Genomic DNA, 20447 nt, shown 5'->3' on the forward strand with positions numbered 1-20447 from the left:
CGTCAAACATGTCTCGCACTGAGAAATGGACTGCGGACCCTGATGGTCGTAAACCGCCGGCACCGAGTGCAACATCCGCGCTGACCACCTCCGATTATGCCGCTTCTTGTCGTATCCCTCTTCCGTCGGATCTTTCTCCTCGCCGTTAAAATTTACTTTATCGTACTTGTTAACCTTCGGGAAGTCGCGTGTTTTCGCCTTTCTTACAAGTGCCCTTACAAACTGTGTACAAAGTACACGTACGCGACCTCCGGTGGGTTAAAAAAGCGGATGTAAATCTGCTTCAACTTCAATCTCGTCTACCCACCCCGGGCCACCACCACCGAATACAACCGGTGCAAGTTCACATCCGCATAAACGGCGTCCTACAAAAACAAACAAAATTAAACACAAACGCCACCAAACACCCAAGCTTCCTTCTTACCCATTTCGATCGTGAAACAGCTGCAGATCCGGCAGGAAGCTGGCCTTATTCTTTTGAAAACCAACTTTCCCCTAATCCCCCAACCTTGTTACGCACCCGCACCATCCTCTTTCGAAGGTATCCGCGTCCAAGTCCTGGCTGCGGACGCGTTCTGTTTTGATTGACGTTGTGGACCACCACTCACTAACCACCGGAATCACCTAAACGTTTGTTTACATTTTGGACTTAGTCGTACACGGTTTCACGAGAACGTCAAAATGAAAGAAATTATACACTCGAATTAAAAGTTAAAACTTTTAAATCAGTTAGCAATGAGAATTTCAAACACTGTAGCAGTAAAAGTTGTCATTTTCAAAACAAGAATAAAACTTTTAATGCAGCAAATTTTGACCACTTTTTAATTCAAAAGTAAGATACTTTTGTCATTACCACAATATTTTTTTGTGTGTACACGAAAAAAAGTGAGGTTAAATTTTGTACCGGCCAGCAAAACAAATGGTGTGCTAGTGTGTGTGAGATATGGCTTAGATAGCTCTATAGGAGCTTTCTAAGCTTTTCATCGTTTATATCGTTTTCAAAGTGTTCAATGCTGGCGACTCCAATGGCTTTCTTCCTAAGGTTCTCGCGATTGAGTGTGTAGTGGTGCGGTTGTTAAAAATAGCTATCTCTGACTCTGTCACTTTCGTAGAAGCTGAATGGCTAGCTTCCATGCACCGTGCGGCACACGCGGTTCACTTGTACCTCGGTTTTGCTTGTCTTGGTGCGCTGGTACGATGAACCAAAACACCAACACAGTCACACAAAAGGGCTCGTACCAAAACTAGAAAACTAAAACCGCGGTGTGCGTTGTTGGGAAGCTTGCTATGATCGCGTTTGTTATAAACGCTTGTTTGATTAAAAACGTACAAACATATTGTACGATTAAAAATATTCTTTTGGTGAAAATTGCGTTTTTTATTTCTTTTGGAAATCATATCATTCATAATACTCATAATATCATCATAATACTTTGCTTTCAGACTTTCTTTTGTGCTGACGTTATGAATAAACAAAGTCGATGTTATTAATTGAAAGAAGTTCTACCATTGTTATATTCTTTAGTAAGAAAGGCTATTTCTTACCCCAGGTGGGATTAAATCGGTTTTTTTTTATTTGACCTCACCATCGTGTTCCCCGGCCAATTTTACATAAGAATCACTTATCGACAGAAATGAATATGTTTCGTTCCAGAGATATCGAATTTTAAAGTTTTGTATTTTCGAGATAACCTACATAAGCTTCATTCGCCGCATCTGCTAGAAGCACACAGGCGGGCTGATCAATAACTGCTACCTGGTCATTTATTGAAATAATATTTCATCATAAATAATCTTTATCAAACTAGGCAAAAATAACTGTATAACACTGTAGGAAACTGGAGTTTAATCGTCAATGTTTATCTGCTTAAAAAATGAATGAAGTGAATTTCTGTGCTAACCCACAGGACAGAGCAATAACGACACACAGTAAAGGGCAGAAGTGGATTCCGACGGAGCGAGCAGGAAAATGCAATTAACCTTGTTAGTAACTTAGTAACTGAACAATAAGTGCACGATACATTGAGTAAAAAATATGAATTAAAATGAATAAAATTTGTTGATACGTTGTACTCTAGTAAAGGACGATCACAAGAAGTAGGAAAAGGATTTCTGGAAAGTATAAAACTGAAAAATGTAAGAAAATCACAAAGTTTGATCTGCTGCAAAGCGGCTGATTCCCCAAATTTAGTTGCGATGATTTCGACACCGTCCGAACAACAGTGTTTTTTTTCTTCTATCATTCTTGGATTCTTGGAACACAATAGGTTGCTGTCCTCACGTATAAGGATTTTTTTAAATTAAATGTACCTTGACCAGAATCTTTTAATCAAATGGAGCTGGCTCACAATATAAAAATTGATTTAATATGATCAATCTTTTAAACCATAAATCAGATTTGCCAAATTATGGTAAAGTGTCAATAAATAATAATAATAATAATAATAATAATAAAGCAGGTTTTGGGTTTTTTGCTGAATGGCACTATTTTGCTACCGCCCATGATAATGGCCCTAGTCATGGCCTCGGAGGTACTCTAAAACGGTTGGCAACACGTAAAAAACGGTGCGTTCAAAATAATCCAATAAATATTCCTTTCACAAAAATAGATTGATCAAGGTAGGGGAACAGCATCTAATTCCAGCGTTCCTCTAATGTTGCCATATCAGCGCTTTGGCATTCAATTACAGCTGACTTAACCTGCCAAACATACGAGAATTTCCCCTATTAGCCATTTGAATAAATATTTGCGTAAAATTATAAAAAAATATAAATTAATCATCTCCCAGAACACCAGGTAGCAGTTATTGATCAGCCTGCCTGTATGCTTCTAGCAGATGCGGCGAATGAAGCTGATGTAGGTAATCTCGAAAATACAAAACTTTAAAATTCGATATCTCTGGAACGAAACATATTCATTTCTGTCGATAAGTGATTCTTATGTAAAATTGGCCGGGGAACACGATGGTGAGGTCAAATAAAAAGGAATAAGTTGGGGTGTTTTGAGATACGGCTGTTTAAAGTTTTCAATTGCGCAATACAAGTAACAAAATAAATTAATCAACATTTTGATCACGGAAATGGATTCTTCGTCCAATTTCCTTCAAAATTGAGTCTAAGACCGATCTTCTAAGATTTGTGGTTCCTGATCTATCGCCGTTTGAAACTAGGTTAAAAATCGCCAAAAAGTCGATTTTTTGAGGAGGTACAAAAATGGAGGGGGTGGTCCGATTTGGATGAAATTCGGGATTCTTGCATGTTTTGATAGTATCAACAGCTCTGCCAAATTTGAGAAGGATCGGAGAGGGTAATTTTCAAATTTGCACTTTTTCGTGCACAGTTGAGATGGAATGACCCTTTTGTATTTTTTTTATTTGGTTCAAACTTTGTAGAGACCTTCCCTATGAACAAAGAAGCTATTTTGTGTCATTGGTTCACCCATACAAGTCTCCATACAATTTAGGCAAACGGTACAGTCATCCCACATATTCGGTACACCCACAAATTCGGAACACTTTTGTGATAATTTGTCAATAGTGAACGGCCCGAGCGGTTTAGGCTTTCAGGATTTTTGTGATATTTACTTGTAGAGTCAAAACAGATCAGTAAACTTCACTTATCTGTATATTACACTTTTTAAAGATTACATTTTTGCAGTAACACTCTCAACTTTTACGCGCACGATCACATCACTTTGCATTAAGATCTTCGTCGAGCCAGTTCTCTACGTTGAAGCCAGACTTGTCCTCCAGACCTCTTCGCCGAGCCATGCCAGACCCCGAACTCCTAAGTCCCGGGTGGACTTTTCACGGCGGCTAAGTCCCGGCGGACTCTTCACAGCGGCTAAGTCCCGGCGGACTCTTCACAGCGGCTAAGTCCCGGCGGACTGCGGCCTCCACCGCTAAGTCCGGCTGGACTGGGGCCTCTGCTACTGGTGGCTGCTGGCGGGTCCGGCTGGTCTGGGGCTTCTTCAGGATCTGGAACTGGACTGGGCTTGAACTGGCTGGAACTGACTGGAACTAACTGGAACTAACTGCCCTCCTCAAGAATTTTGGGGTTTTTATAGTCAGTCCCCGAAAACTCTACTAAATTTTGTTCTACTAAAAGTGGTCCGTTTCGATGAGAAGCATCGATGAACCTCATGAATTAAATTATGCAGACCTCTGCAATTCTTCATGACTTTCCGTATGGTGTAGTGAGTACACCTCAAAATCGGAAGTCATGGGTTCGAACCATTGTCGTGAAACTTTAAATTATGTTATTGGAATATCAAAATTATGTTCCTAAAACATTCTCAAAAATGTTGGTCAATAATGAGAAGGTCGAATTCTCCATTGAACAAACATGCCAATGAATTTGGTTAAGCCACACCCTCAATTTCCCCTGTGTAATAACATCGCACATTCATAATTGAAAGCTTAACCATTTTTTTGATTGCCTAACAATTGGCGAAATTTAATAAAGGGCTTTTCAGGTGAGGATGACTCATGATCCACACCTGTATATAAGCTTAATTGTTTGTCGCGCAACGCGAGTCGACGGGTAAAATTATTTATGCTTGCGTAAGCGCGCATGGTCAGAACTGTGGTGAGGTTCGAAAAATGGACAAATTTAATGATTTAAATTTGAGGTCGCTGCATTCCCCCACACTTACCAGCTAGATGTTTGTATTCTTGAAAAGCATTAAGAACATCTATCGAAAGTTATTTGTAGGTTGAAATAATATTCCCAAAGTTAATAATTTAAATTGTGTAAAAATTACTTTGCAAAAATTCATAAAAAGATACTTTAATGGCTGGCTTTAAAAAAAATGATTCAAAAAAAATTGGTTCGGTTAATCTCCCCCACACTTATCAGCTAGATGATCGTCTGAAAGAAATGATCATCTATGGAAAGAACATTGTCGGGTGTAGTGATCGCGCGGTTTACAATTTGTTCTTCTTGTGCTTTCTTGTAAATTGCTTTATAATTATAATTGTTCTTTTGATTTTTCTACTTTAAAATTATTTTCATTACTCTTTTGATCTTCTGTCCTGTTAAATTACTTGATTTACTGTTTTGAACTTCTCTTGTTAAAATATTTTCATTGAAACTGATTTAAATAAACTTGCATTTGAAATTAATTTTCATTATCTCTCCTAAAAAAATAATTGCATTTTTCCCACTGTAAGCAAAATTTGTTGTTGTTGTAGAACTGTGTTGATCGGCTGGTTGTTATCGTCGTCGTCTTCCATCAAAATTCGTCTTTATCGTGAGGCTAATCATTCCACAGTGACTTGGTCAATTGGTCAGTTTTCGAGGCTAAGGTGTTGAATTTCGTCGATTAGTGCAATTGTCGTTTCCATCATGAATTATGCTTCATAACCCAGCTGTGAGTTGACTATGGTCAATTTTGAGAGTGCATTGACTTCTCTCTTGCTGAGTATTGTGAATTGTTCGTAAATCCAGTATTTTTGTCCAAAATTGACTTTTCCAGTTGCTTTGCATCTTTGACATTCTCAAATTATTGTCATCGGTTGATGTAATTCTTTTATCAAATGTTTAGGACAAGTTGTTAGTCCAAAATTGTATTTTCGTGTAATTTGCAACTTTGGCTATTGCAAATTAATGACATCGGATGATGTTATCATTTGTTTATCATGATCTTCTCCTTTTCAATAGTTTCAGACGTGCAGTATGATCTCAACTTGCATTTTGTTCCATTATCGATGTTTCACATTTCCATCGTCTGTACTTCGCTTAATTCCACATTTCGATTGGTAATTTGTTTTACGTGAATGTCTCGTTACTAGAATTGTGTCTTAATTCGACTTGATCCTCATTGATATGACCTTTTACAACAACATCAACACCGTTACCTGTTCAACCTCCCGCATGACTTTGCCACTCACCATCTTGCCATCACAAACTTCTGCATACGAACGCGTAGAACCTCTCAGCATACGAACGCGTCGATCATCCTTGTGTTTCGTCTCCCGTCTCTGTCATATTTTACTTCAGTTTCTACTTTTGTTTCTCCCACAAAAATGTCTTACTTGTTTTCTTCGCATGAACAATATTTTATAATTTTCAGGAATCTATCATTTACTTTCTGTGCAAAATTGAGATTCAAATTTACTTACAATCTTATAAATCTTGTTGATATTTTTATATGAAATCAGTTCTATTATTTTCAATACTAAAAAAAATCAGTTCTAATTGACTATTATTTTTATACTTGAATAAGAAAATTACTCTATAAAGTTTTTCATTGATCTATACATCCTATCATCTTGTCATTGCAATACTGCGCATGTTAGAATATCCTTTCTGTTCTTCCAACTTTTTATGAAATCTGTACATCACTTTGTGTTTTCAAATTTGTCAAACCCATTAAATTAATTTGTTTATTTGAGCAATTCGCAATAAATGCTGAATTTGCAAGATAATTAGTTGGTTCAATTATCATTCTAATGATAACGATCTGATTTTTTTCCTCTGAATTTTATCAGTTTAAAGGTGTTTTTCCCTTGAAGCATTATTTTATCCCTTGAAAATCCCTTGAAGCATTATTTATCCCTTGATTTTCCCTTGAAGCATTATTTATCCATTCCCTTTAATTTTCATTTGACTAACCCCGTAAAGTGCAAATGTTTTGAAATGTTTTTAACATATTGAATCCCCCCATGGATTACAACTGTTTGAAGCTTTATTCGACATAAGAACTCTCCCCGTAGAGTACAATTGTCTACTTTTTAATCCCTTTGGCGTTGCTTTATCAGTTTATGTATCCCTAGATCGGAACTTATACCGTCCTTTTCGATCTTTTTTGATTCCCCACGATATACTTACAAATTTTACCTTTCCTTGAGCTGTAGTTCATATTCGTTCTTGTTGAAATTGTTGTCTTCTTGATCGTCTTCCAATGGTTTCCTGTAAATCCTTCGTATAAGCATATAACATTCTGAAAATAAATTCTTAATACTTTGTTAAGTAAATTATAAAACATATGTTTACATTCAACATTCATTCTGGGGCGCGCCTCCCTTGTCCAATTATTCTCACACACATTCTTACTTGCATACATGTTGTTTTGAAACATTTAATAATCACACCATCTTCATTTGCTTGTCGTTGAAATTTCGTTATTGTTCAGTCCGTTTGATTTGTTTTTATTTGTAGTTAAAAATTGCGTCATTGTTTTTCTAATACCCTGTTAACCCATTTTAGCTCAATTAAGTATATTCCCAAAATTGCAACCCAACAGCTTCTTAATTGTTTTAACGTGTTTCATCACTGCTTCATTATTATGTTTATATTTGATCATAATCGCTTCACGTGTCAAAAAAAAAAATTATGTATAAACTCAGTACTGGTATTTTTCTTAATCTGTTTCTTGTTTAAATCCCATCAATTTTATCATTTGTAAAACATCTTTCATCACAATTCATAACATTCTTGTTTGCGCATTTTTTTTGATAATAATCATTCATATTTTGTTTAACTCAACATTAATTCATTTATCATATCAAATCAATCATATATTCTTTTTTCATGTTTATTTTTCTATATAAAAAAAAATCGGTATTTGTAACACATTTGTTTGATTCATTTAGTTCTCTTGATAACAATCGTTTTTTTTTTTTTTTTTTTTTTGTTGTAATTCATCAATCATATCAATTCAATAAGTTTTTTATTATTATTATTTTTTTATGTTCAATATACATAAATAATCCCGTGTGTTAAAAATAAATATTTTCATTCAATGTAGTCTTTTGATATTAATCTTTTATGATACTATGTCATTCATTGCATAAATCGCTTATTTTTTTACTTTATTTTAATTGTACTGTAATTGTCATTTCAAAATATTTTTCTTGCATTGGAGCATTTAATTTTAAATTATGTTAAATGTATTTTAATACGGGTACATTGTGAACTGTCATTTAGTGTTATGTTAATCATTATATTTTCTAAGTCTATTATTATGTACATCTTCAAATTTGTTTCCATTTTTAATAGTGGTCGTTTGATCGCTGTTAAATTTAACGATATCATAAGGGCCTCGCCACTTATTTTGTAACTTTTGACCAATTCCTGTCTGTACCATTTGTACCAAAACTCTATCTCCCCACATTGGTACCCAATCATTTGTCTTTTTGTCATAAATTTCCTTTCTTTTTTCTTTTGACAATATTAAGTTGTTTCTAGCAGTTTCATGAGCATCCTTGAATATATCTTTCATTGAACAAATATAGTCGTCATAATTTAAATCTGAATCATTGATTTTATAAATTGTGCTTGGTATAGTAGCTTTTCTTCCATACAAAAGTTCATAGGGAGAATATCCAGTTGATGAATTTTCGGTAGTGTTGTATTCAAACATAAAATATGGTATTAATTCATCCCAACATTGTGGATCTTTGCCAATAAAATTTCGTAAATAAACTTTCAACTCTCTATTTGATCTCTCTACTAAATTAGCTTGAGGATGATATGCACTTGTAACGATCTTTTTAATGTGCAATATTTTGCATGTATGTTGCAATAATTTGCTTACAAAGTTTGTACCTCGATCGGTTACAACTTCTTTAGGAGCACCAAATTTACAAACAAAGTTTTCGACAAAAGTTCTAGCAACAGTAGTACTTTCTTGGTTTTCCATGGGAGCTACAATCAAAAATCTTGTTAAATCATCTTGTATCACAAGTCCACAATTGTTTCCATTATTAGAAATTGGTAACATAACCACATCCATATAAATTTTATCAAAGGGTTCATACGATGTTGTCGTAATTTTCATTGGCATCTTATTTGCTGGCCATATTTTATTCTTTTGACAAGAATCACATTGCTTTACATAATTCAAAACATCTCTTCGCATATTTTCCCATTTAAATAGAGGACTCATTCTTTTAATCATTCGTTTACCTCCGACATGACCACCCAACGGTGCGTCGTGAAAATCTTTAAGCACTTGATCTCTGTCTTCTGGCTTTACATAAATTCGTTCATTTTCTGTTGCATATAGTGTAAATGACTTTGAAAGTTTGATTGCAAAAAATCGTAATAAGTTTAGTTCCAACTCTGTTTTAAATATTCTATGAGAAATAATTTGTATAACTGATGCATCTTTAGCAAAATCAGGATAATCTTTAAAGCTTTTAAATAAACCATCGAAAAATTCTTCGTTCTTAACTGCTGAACGATATGTTCCATTCAAAATTAAACCCCAAATTTTCTTTTGCGGGAATACAAATATATTTTCATTAGTGTAATCCTTAATACCATGTGGAAGGTCAATGTATTTACTCAATTCTTTGTGTACCGTAACACTGTTTAATATCATAAATGTAGCTTCGGCTTGTTTAAATGGTATAATATTTTTAGAAAATTTTAAAACGTTAAAATCGATATCTGTATCTTGGAATTCCTTGTAGGTAAATGTTTTATCGTTGCTATCATCGTCATTATCTAAATTTATGTCAATTTGTTGAAGTCCATTCATATTATTATTCCCATTAGTGTTGTTTCTAGATAAATTCTTTCTGTTTGAAGTATTTGTTATGTTTTGATTATCTGAAATATTTTGTCTATTTTGTTTTGCTTGGTGACGAGTTGTAATTGCTACTAATTTTGATGCTTGTTTATCATCTGCATGATCTTCATCATTATTTAAACGTGAGAGAAAATCTGCAACCACATTGTCCTTTCCTTGCTTGTAACGAATTTCACATCCAATGCCTTGGATTTTCAAACGAAGTTTTGTCAAAGTTGGTGAAGTTTCCTTCAAATGCCATAGAGCTACCAACGGCCTATGATCTGTGTAAACGATAAAATCTTGGTTATAAATAAAATGTTTGAAGTGGTCTACTGCCCAAACAATAGCTAGTAGTTCCTTCTCGATAGTAAAATAATTTCTTTCAGCCCCGATAAGCGCACGACTTGCGTAAGCGATGGGGTGATCATTTGACTTCTCATTAGTAAGAACTGCTCCGATAGCATAATCGCTAGCATCAGTTGTCAAAACAAATTTGTCATTGTAGTTCTGTCTAACTAAAACTGGTTCTGAAATTAAATAGTTTTTTAATTCTTCAAAAGCATTTTCACATTCTTCTGTCCAAATAAATTTCACATTTTTCTTTAATAATGCATTAAGTGGCTTACGTTTATCTGCAATGTTTGGAATAAATTTTCCATAAAAATTAACAGTTCCCAAAAATGATCTCACATTTTTAAATTTCGGTATAACTTTTGTTTACTCACCCTAAACTGCCAGATTTCCATGGTCGTCTTCTTGGGTGTTCGATGCGGCTGAATTTCGTCTCCAGTTGATCCAGATGATCTCGTCATTGTTGAATCCCTAGTGTTGTCCATCGTTGGCCGGTTTTGAAATTTTCGATGCTTCTGCTATTGGTCGAGCCCGTTTTGGTTCCATCTCGTACTGCTGCACATTAGCTTCCATCTTAGAACTCCTCACATAACATTTTCTTCAATTAAACTTTTTTTTTACACTATTTTAACTGTTTGTTACTTCCCGAAATCATTCTGTTCATTAACTTTCACACATAGTCACATTTTCAACTCTCGGTTTTGTCCAATCATAATGGCGATTCCAAACACACACAGCGTTGCTTTCCGCTAGTCACCACCTGAACGGCCCGAGCGGTTTAGGCTTTCAGGATTTTTGTGATATTTACTTGTAGAGTCAAAACAGATCAGTAAACTTCACTTATCTGTATATTACACTTTTTAAAGATTACATTTTTGCAGTAACACTCTCAACTTTTACGCGCACGATCACATCACTTTGCATTAAGATCTTCGTCGAGCCAGTTCTCTACGTTGAAGCCAGACTTGTCCTCCAGACCTCTTCGCCGAGCCATGCCAGACCCCGAACTCCTAAGTCCCGGGTGGACTTTTCACGGCGGCTAAGTCCCGGCGGACTCTTCACAGCGGCTAAGTCCCGGCGGACTCTTCACAGCGGCTAAGTCCCGGCGGACTGCGGCCTCCACCGCTAAGTCCGGCTGGACTGGGGCCTCTGCTACTGGTGGCTGCTGGCGGGTCCGGCTGGTCTGGGGCTTCTTCAGGATCTGGAACTGGACTGGGCTTGAACTGGCTGGAACTGACTGGAACTAACTGGAACTAACTGCCCTCCTCAAGAATTTTGGGGTTTTTATAGTCAGTCCCCGAAAACTCTACTAAATTTTGTTCTACTAAAAGTGGTCCGTTTCGATGAGAAGCATCGATGAACCTCATGAATTAAATTATGCAGACCTCTGCAATTCTTCATGACTTTCCGTATGGTGTAGTGAGTACACCTCAAAATCGGAAGTCATGGGTTCGAACCATTGTCGTGAAACTTTAAATTATGTTATTGGAATATCAAAATTATGTTCCTAAAACATTCTCAAAAATGTTGGTCAATAATGAGAAGGTCGAATTCTCCATTGAACAAACATGCCAATGAATTTGGTTAAGCCACACCCTCAATTTCCCCTGTGTAATAACATCGCACATTCATAATTGAAAGCTTAACCATTTTTTTGATTGCCTAACAATTGGCGAAATTTAATAAAGGGCTTTTCAGGTGAGGATGACTCATGATCCACACCTGTATATAAGCTTAATTGTTTGTCGCGCAACGCGAGTCGACGGGTAAAATTATTTATGCTTGCGTAAGCGCGCATGGTCAGAACTGTGGTGAGGTTCGAAAAATGGACAAATTTAATGATTTAAATTTGAGGTCGCTGCATTCCCCCACACTTACCAGCTAGATGTTTGTATTCTTGAAAAGCATTAAGAACATCTATCGAAAGTTATTTGTAGGTTGAAATAATATTCCCAAAGTTAATAATTTAAATTGTGTAAAAATTACTTTGCAAAAATTCATAAAAAGATACTTTAATGGCTGGCTTTAAAAAAAATGATTCAAAAAAAATTGGTTCGGTTAATCTCCCCCACACTTATCAGCTAGATGATCGTCTGAAAGAAATGATCATCTATGGAAAGAACATTGTCGGGTGTAGTGATCGCGCGGTTTACAATTTGTTCTTCTTGTGCTTTCTTGTAAATTGCTTTATAATTATAATTGTTCTTTTGATTTTTCTACTTTAAAATTATTTTCATTACTCTTTTGATCTTCTGTCCTGTTAAATTACTTGATTTACTGTTTTGAACTTCTCTTGTTAAAATATTTTCATTGAAACTGATTTAAATAAACTTGCATTTGAAATTAATTTTCATTATCTCTCCTAAAAAAATAATTGCATTTTTCCCACTGTAAGCAAAATTTGTTGTTGTTGTAGAACTGTGTTGATCGGCTGGTTGTTATCGTCGTCGTCTTCCATCAAAATTCGTCTTTATCGTGAGGCTAATCATTCCACAGTGACTTGGTCAATTGGTCAGTTTTCGAGGCTAAGGTGTTGAATTTCGTCGATTAGTGCAATTGTCGTTTCCATCATGAATTATGCTTCATAACCCAGCTGTGAGTTGACTATGGTCAATTTTGAGAGTGCATTGACTTCTCTCTTGCTGAGTATTGTGAATTGTTCGTAAATCCAGTATTTTTGTCCAAAATTGACTTTTCCAGTTGCTTTGCATCTTTGACATTCTCAAATTATTGTCATCGGTTGATGTAATTCTTTTATCAAATGTTTAGGACAAGTTGTTAGTCCAAAATTGTATTTTCGTGTAATTTGCAACTTTGGCTATTGCAAATTAATGACATCGGATGATGTTATCATTTGTTTATCATGATCTTCTCCTTTTCAATAGTTTCAGACGTGCAGTATGATCTCAACTTGCATTTTGTTCCATTATCGATGTTTCACATTTCCATCGTCTGTACTTCGCTTAATTCCACATTTCGATTGGTAATTTGTTTTACGTGAATGTCTCGTTACTAGAATTGTGTCTTAATTCGACTTGATCCTCATTGATATGACCTTTTACAACAACATCAACACCGTTACCTGTTCAACCTCCCGCATGACTTTGCCACTCACCATCTTGCCATCACAAACTTCTGCATACGAACGCGTAGAACCTCTCAGCATACGAACGCGTCGATCATCCTTGTGTTTCGTCTCCCGTCTCTGTCATATTTTACTTCAGTTTCTACTTTTGTTTCTCCCACAAAAATGTCTTACTTGTTTTCTTCGCATGAACAATATTTTATAATTTTCAGGAATCTATCATTTACTTTCTGTGCAAAATTGAGATTCAAATTTACTTACAATCTTATAAATCTTGTTGATATTTTTATATGAAATCAGTTCTATTATTTTCAATACTAAAAAAAATCAGTTCTAATTGACTATTATTTTTATACTTGAATAAGAAAATTACTCTATAAAGTTTTTCATTGATCTATACATCCTATCATCTTGTCATTGCAATACTGCGCATGTTAGAATATCCTTTCTGTTCTTCCAACTTTTTATGAAATCTGTACATCACTTTGTGTTTTCAAATTTGTCAAACCCATTAAATTAATTTGTTTATTTGAGCAATTCGCAATAAATGCTGAATTTGCAAGATAATTAGTTGGTTCAATTATCATTCTAATGATAACGATCTGATTTTTTTCCTCTGAATTTTATCAGTTTAAAGGTGTTTTTCCCTTGAAGCATTATTTTATCCCTTGAAAATCCCTTGAAGCATTATTTATCCCTTGATTTTCCCTTGAAGCATTATTTATCCATTCCCTTTAATTTTCATTTGACTAACCCCGTAAAGTGCAAATGTTTTGAAATGTTTTTAACATATTGAATCCCCCCATGGATTACAACTGTTTGAAGCTTTATTCGACATAAGAACTCTCCCCGTAGAGTACAATTGTCTACTTTTTAATCCCTTTGGCGTTGCTTTATCAGTTTATGTATCCCTAGATCGGAACTTATACCGTCCTTTTCGATCTTTTTTGATTCCCCACGATATACTTACAAATTTTACCTTTCCTTGAGCTGTAGTTCATATTCGTTCTTGTTGAAATTGTTGTCTTCTTGATCGTCTTCCAATGGTTTCCTGTAAATCCTTCGTATAAGCATATAACATTCTGAAAATAAATTCTTAATACTTTGTTAAGTAAATTATAAAACATATGTTTACATTCAACATTCATTCTGGGGCGCGCCTCCCTTGTCCAATTATTCTCACACACATTCTTACTTGCATACATGTTGTTTTGAAACATTTAATAATCACACCATCTTCATTTGCTTGTCGTTGAAATTTCGTTATTGTTCAGTCCGTTTGATTTGTTTTTATTTGTAGTTAAAAATTGCGTCATTGTTTTTCTAATACCCTGTTAACCCATTTTAGCTCAATTAAGTATATTCCCAAAATTGCAACCCAACAGCTTCTTAATTGTTTTAACGTGTTTCATCACTGCTTCATTATTATGTTTATATTTGATCATAATCGCTTCACGTGTCAAAAAAAAAAATTATGTATAAACTCAGTACTGGTATTTTTCTTAATCTGTTTCTTGTTTAAATCCCATCAATTTTATCATTTGTAAAACATCTTTCATCACAATTCATAACATTCTTGTTTGCGCATTTTTTTTGATAATAATCATTCATATTTTGTTTAACTCAACATTAATTCATTTATCATATCAAATCAATCATATATTCTTTTTTCATGTTTATTTTTCTATATAAAAAAAAATCGGTATTTGTAACACATTTGTTTGATTCATTTAGTTCTCTTGATAACAATCGTTTTTTTTTTTTTTTTTTTTTGTTGTAATTCATCAATCATATCAATTCAATAAGTTTTTTATTATTATTATTTTTTTATGTTCAATATACATAAATAATCCCGTGTGTTAAAAATAAATATTTTCATTCAATGTAGTCTTTTGATATTAATCTTTTATGATACTATGTCATTCATTGCATAAATCGCTTATTTTTTTACTTTATTTTAATTGTACTGTAATTGTCATTTCAAAATATTTTTCTTGCATTGGAGCATTTAATTTTAAATTATGTTAAATGTATTTTAATACGGGTACATTGTGAACTGTCATTTAGTGTTATGTTAATCATTATATTTTCTAAGTCTATTATTATGTACATCTTCAAATTTGTTTCCATTTTTAATAGTGGTCGTTTGATCGCTGTTAAATTTAACGATATCATAAGGGCCTCGCCACTTATTTTGTAACTTTTGACCAATTCCTGTCTGTACCATTTGTACCAAAACTCTATCTCCCCACATTGGTACCCAATCATTTGTCTTTTTGTCATAAATTTCCTTTCTTTTTTCTTTTGACAATATTAAGTTGTTTCTAGCAGTTTCATGAGCATCCTTGAATATATCTTTCATTGAACAAATATAGTCGTCATAATTTAAATCTGAATCATTGATTTTATAAATTGTGCTTGGTATAGTAGCTTTTCTTCCATACAAAAGTTCATAGGGAGAATATCCAGTTGATGAATTTTCGGTAGTGTTGTATTCAAACATAAAATATGGTATTAATTCATCCCAACATTGTGGATCTTTGCCAATAAAATTTCGTAAATAAACTTTCAACTCTCTATTTGATCTCTCTACTAAATTAGCTTGAGGATGATATGCACTTGTAACGATCTTTTTAATGTGCAATATTTTGCATGTATGTTGCAATAATTTGCTTACAAAGTTTGTACCTCGATCGGTTACAACTTCTTTAGGAGCACCAAATTTACAAACAAAGTTTTCGACAAAAGTTCTAGCAACAGTAGTACTTTCTTGGTTTTCCATGGGAGCTACAATCAAAAATCTTGTTAAATCATCTTGTATCACAAGTCCACAATTGTTTCCATTATTAGAAATTGGTAACATAACCACATCCATATAAATTTTATCAAAGGGTTCATACGATGTTGTCGTAATTTTCATTGGCATCTTATTTGCTGGCCATATTTTATTCTTTTGACAAGAATCACATTGCTTTACATAATTCAAAACATCTCTTCGCATATTTTCCCATTTAAATAGAGGACTCATTCTTTTAATCATTCGTTTACCTCCGACATGACCACCCAACGGTGCGTCGTGAAAATCTTTAAGCACTTGATCTCTGTCTTCTGGCTTTACATAAATTCGTTCATTTTCTGTTGCATATAGTGTAAATGACTTTGAAAGTTTGATTGCAAAAAATCGTAATAAGTTTAGTTCCAACTCTGTTTTAAATATTCTATGAGAAATAATTTGTATAACTGATGCATCTTTAGCAAAATCAGGATAATCTTTAAAGCTTTTAAATAAACCATCGAAAAATTCTTCGTTCTTAACTGCTGAACGATATGTTCCATTCAAAATTAAACCCCAAATTTTCTTTTGCGGGAATACAAATATATTTTCATTAGTGTAATCCTTAATACCATGTGGAAGGTCAATGTATTTACTCAATTCTTTGTGTACCGTAACACTGTTTAATATCATAAATGTAGCTTCGGCTTGTTTAAATGGTATAATATTTTTAGAAAATTTTAAAACGTTAAAATCGATATCTGTATCTTGGAATTCCTTGTAGGTAAATGTTTTATCGTTGCTATCATCGTCATTATCTAAATTTATGTCAATTTGTTGAAGTCCATTCATATTATTATTCCCATTAGTGTTGTTTCTAGATAAATTCTTTCTGTTTGAAGTATTTGTTATGTTTTGATTATCTGAAATATTTTGTCTATTTTGTTTTGCTTGGTGACGAGTTGTAATTGCTACTAATTTTGATGCTTGTTTATCATCTGCATGATCTTCATCATTATTTAAACGTGAGAGAAAATCTGCAACCACATTGTCCTTTCCTTGCTTGTAACGAATTTCACATCCAATGCCTTGGATTTTCAAACGAAGTTTTGTCAAAGTTGGTGAAGTTTCCTTCAAATGCCATAGAGCTACCAACGGCCTATGATCTGTGTAAACGATAAAATCTTGGTTATAAATAAAATGTTTGAAGTGGTCTACTGCCCAAACAATAGCTAGTAGTTCCTTCTCGATAGTAAAATAATTTCTTTCAGCCCCGATAAGCGCACGACTTGCGTAAGCGATGGGGTGATCATTTGACTTCTCATTAGTAAGAACTGCTCCGATAGCATAATCGCTAGCATCAGTTGTCAAAACAAATTTGTCATTGTAGTTCTGTCTAACTAAAACTGGTTCTGAAATTAAATAGTTTTTTAATTCTTCAAAAGCATTTTCACATTCTTCTGTCCAAATAAATTTCACATTTTTCTTTAATAATGCATTAAGTGGCTTACGTTTATCTGCAATGTTTGGAATAAATTTTCCATAAAAATTAACAGTTCCCAAAAATGATCTCACATTTTTAAATTTCGGTATAACTTTTGTTTACTCACCCTAAACTGCCAGATTTCCATGGTCGTCTTCTTGGGTGTTCGATGCGGCTGAATTTCGTCTCCAGTTGATCCAGATGATCTCGTCATTGTTGAATCCCTAGTGTTGTCCATCGTTGGCCGGTTTTGAAATTTTCGATGCTTCTGCTATTGGTCGAGCCCGTTTTGGTTCCATCTCGTACTGCTGCACATTAGCTTCCATCTTAGAACTCCTCACATAACATTTTCTTCAATTAAACTTTTTTTTTACACTATTTTAACTGTTTGTTACTTCCCGAAATCATTCTGTTCATTAACTTTCACACATAGTCACATTTTCAACTCTCGGTTTTGTCCAATCATAATGGCGATTCCAAACACACACAGCGTTGCTTTCCGCTAGTCACCACCTGAACGGCCCGAGCGGTTTAGGCTTTCAGGATTTTTGTGATATTTACTTGTAGAGTCAAAACAGATCAGTAAACTTCACTTATCTGTATATTACACTTTTTAAAGATTACATTTTTGCAGTAACACTCTCAACTTTTACGCGCACGATCACATCACTTTGCATTAAGATCTTCGTCGAGCCAGTTCTCTACGTTGAAGCCAGACTTGTCCTCCAGACCTCTTCGCCGAGCCATGCCAGACCCCGAACTCCTAAGTCCCGGGTGGACTTTTCACGGCGGCTAAGTCCCGGCGGACTCTTCACAGCGGCTAAGTCCCGGCGGACTCTTCACAGCGGCTAAGTCCCGGCGGACTGCGGCCTCCACCGCTAAGTCCGGCTGGACTGGGGCCTCTGCTACTGGTGGCTGCTGGCGGGTCCGGCTGGTCTGGGGCTTCTTCAGGATCTGGAACTGGACTGGGCTTGAACTGGCTGGAACTGACTGGAACTAACTGGAACTAACTGCCCTCCTCAAGAATTTTGGGGTTTTTATAGTCAGTCCCCGAAAACTCTACTAAATTTTGTTCTACTAAAAGTGGTCCGTTTCGATGAGAAGCATCGATGAACCTCATGAATTAAATTATGCAGACCTCTGCAATTCTTCATGACTTTCCGTATGGTGTAGTGAGTACACCTCAAAATCGGAAGTCATGGGTTCGAACCATTGTCGTGAAACTTTAAATTATGTTATTGGAATATCAAAATTATGTTCCTAAAACATTCTCAAAAATGTTGGTCAATAATGAGAAGGTCGAATTCTCCATTGAACAAACATGCCAATGAATTTGGTTAAGCCACACCCTCAATTTCCCCTGTGTAATAACATCGCACATTCATAATTGAAAGCTTAACCATTTTTTTGATTGCCTAACAATTGGCGAAATTTAATAAAGGGCTTTTCAGGTGAGGATGACTCATGATCCACACCTGTATATAAGCTTAATTGTTTGTCGCGCAACGCGAGTCGACGGGTAAAATTATTTATGCTTGCGTAAGCGCGCATGGTCAGAACTGTGGTGAGGTTCGAAAAATGGACAAATTTAATGATTTAAATTTGAGGTCGCTGCAATAGCATGACAAATGCAGCTTTTCTCTCGACCCTACTATTTACAGGACCTTTATTTGGATATTTTCTTGCTATTTCACTAGTAACAGTTTGAAACAAAAATCTTCACTTCAAGACTATTTTATCCAGAGCAGCAAAACACTGCCTCCGAATTTCCTGTTCCATGATTGTGGGATGTTATTGTGCCTCCCACAATTGTGAAACACCTAAATTTAACTGATATTTTCACAAAAAAAGTTATCAGACCATGGATAAAACATCACTAAGCTTGAATGAAACTGGTTGCAGTGTGTGAAGTCATTATTTTGTTACAAATATGTACTCCTGGAGAGATCCAAAGTTTGTTTACATCCGTAAGAAAAAAGTGTTCCGAATTTGTGGATTTCAAGGGTCAAAGTTTTTCTTCAAAAACTTGATATAAAAGTAAAAATTTGCAGTTGTTCGATACAGCATTCGAAAGATCGCATGAAAAGCTTTCAAATGAAGGTAAAAGCGAATCATTAAGTTCAATAACCGATTTGCTATGATTTTTTGAACATTGGCCGATCTGTAAACTGTTCCGAATATGAGGGATGACTGTACGTAAGTTTCGAAAATCTGTAACTTTTGAATGAATTTTCCTTCGGCAAAGTTGTTGGTGTTGTTGAGGAATATCCAGAAAAAATAGGTACAGGGAAAAAATGCCGACTTTTAAATTAACTTTTTTTTTAAACTAAATTTTCCAAAATACGTATTTTTTTATTAGGGGACCAAAACCCACAACTTATTTTTAAATAGTGATTTTTTGAAAAAATAAGAATTTCATACATATAATTTTTTTGACAACATTTTTTTATGTAAAATTGAATTTGCAATCGAAAAGTAATTTACAGATTTTTTGATATAGGGCCCCGTTTTCAAAATTTAGCCACCGAAAGTTGGATTTCAGCGAAATATTTGCAGTTTTTCGATTTAAAAAAATAGTGACCATGAATGACCAGAAATCAGAAAATTTGCAATAAAATTGTCTAAAAGACAATGAAGATTGGACCACTGGTTGCTGAGATGCAGTGGATAAATTCATACAAAAGTTACAGATTTTCTAATATTTTCGTACCATTTTTATATGAACAGCTGCCAAAATTGTATGGAGACTTGTATGGGTGAACCTGGGTGCTGAATAGTGGTTCGCAAAACGGCCTCAATTTTGAACTGTCAAAGTGGAACCAATTTACTGTTCGCCAAAAGTTGATGTTTGTTGATGTAAACAAAGTGGGATCATTCGAAAATCACGTTACGCATTCTCTCTATTCATCACCCTGGGGTGAACCGATGACACAATTTTTTTGTTCATAGGGAAGGCCTCTACAAAGTTTGAGCCAAAAAAAAATACAAATAAAATCCATTTCCGGTTTTGATAGAGAATTGCTCAGCTATGACAATTTTCTCAAAAAATGGGAAAAATATTTATTTGCAGCTGTGCAATTTTCCACCAAACACGGAAACGGATTTTACTTATATTTTTTTTATTTGGCTCAAACTTTGTGCGGGCCTTCCCTATGCTCAAAGAAGTAATTTTATGTCATTGGTTCACCCATAAAAGCCTCCATTCAATTTTGGCAGCTGTTCATACAAAAGTGGT

At 34.7% G+C, this 20447-nt stretch overlaps 1 long non-coding RNA gene across 2 annotated transcripts; it reads right to left on the reverse strand.

Annotated features, from left to right (window-relative positions):
• Positions 1-3606: 3606 nt before the first annotated feature.
• Positions 3607-13211, reverse strand: LOC120430665 (uncharacterized). 2 transcript variants are annotated; one of them, XR_005607696.2, is made up of 3 exons: positions 10246-13211; positions 6123-6943; positions 3607-6042 (listed from the first exon to the last, which is right to left on the reverse strand). It is a non-coding gene; the product is annotated as an uncharacterized LOC120430665 (long non-coding RNA). The 2 variants fall into 2 exon arrangements; XR_008211769.1 differs by having other exon boundaries at positions 6123-6956.
• Positions 13212-20447: the final 7236 nt, after the last annotated feature.

The sequence above is a fragment of the Culex pipiens genome, chromosome 1 (genome assembly GCF_016801865.2).
Source record: "Culex pipiens pallens isolate TS chromosome 1, TS_CPP_V2, whole genome shotgun sequence".
Lineage (NCBI taxonomy): Eukaryota > Metazoa > Arthropoda > Insecta > Diptera > Culicidae > Culex > Culex pipiens.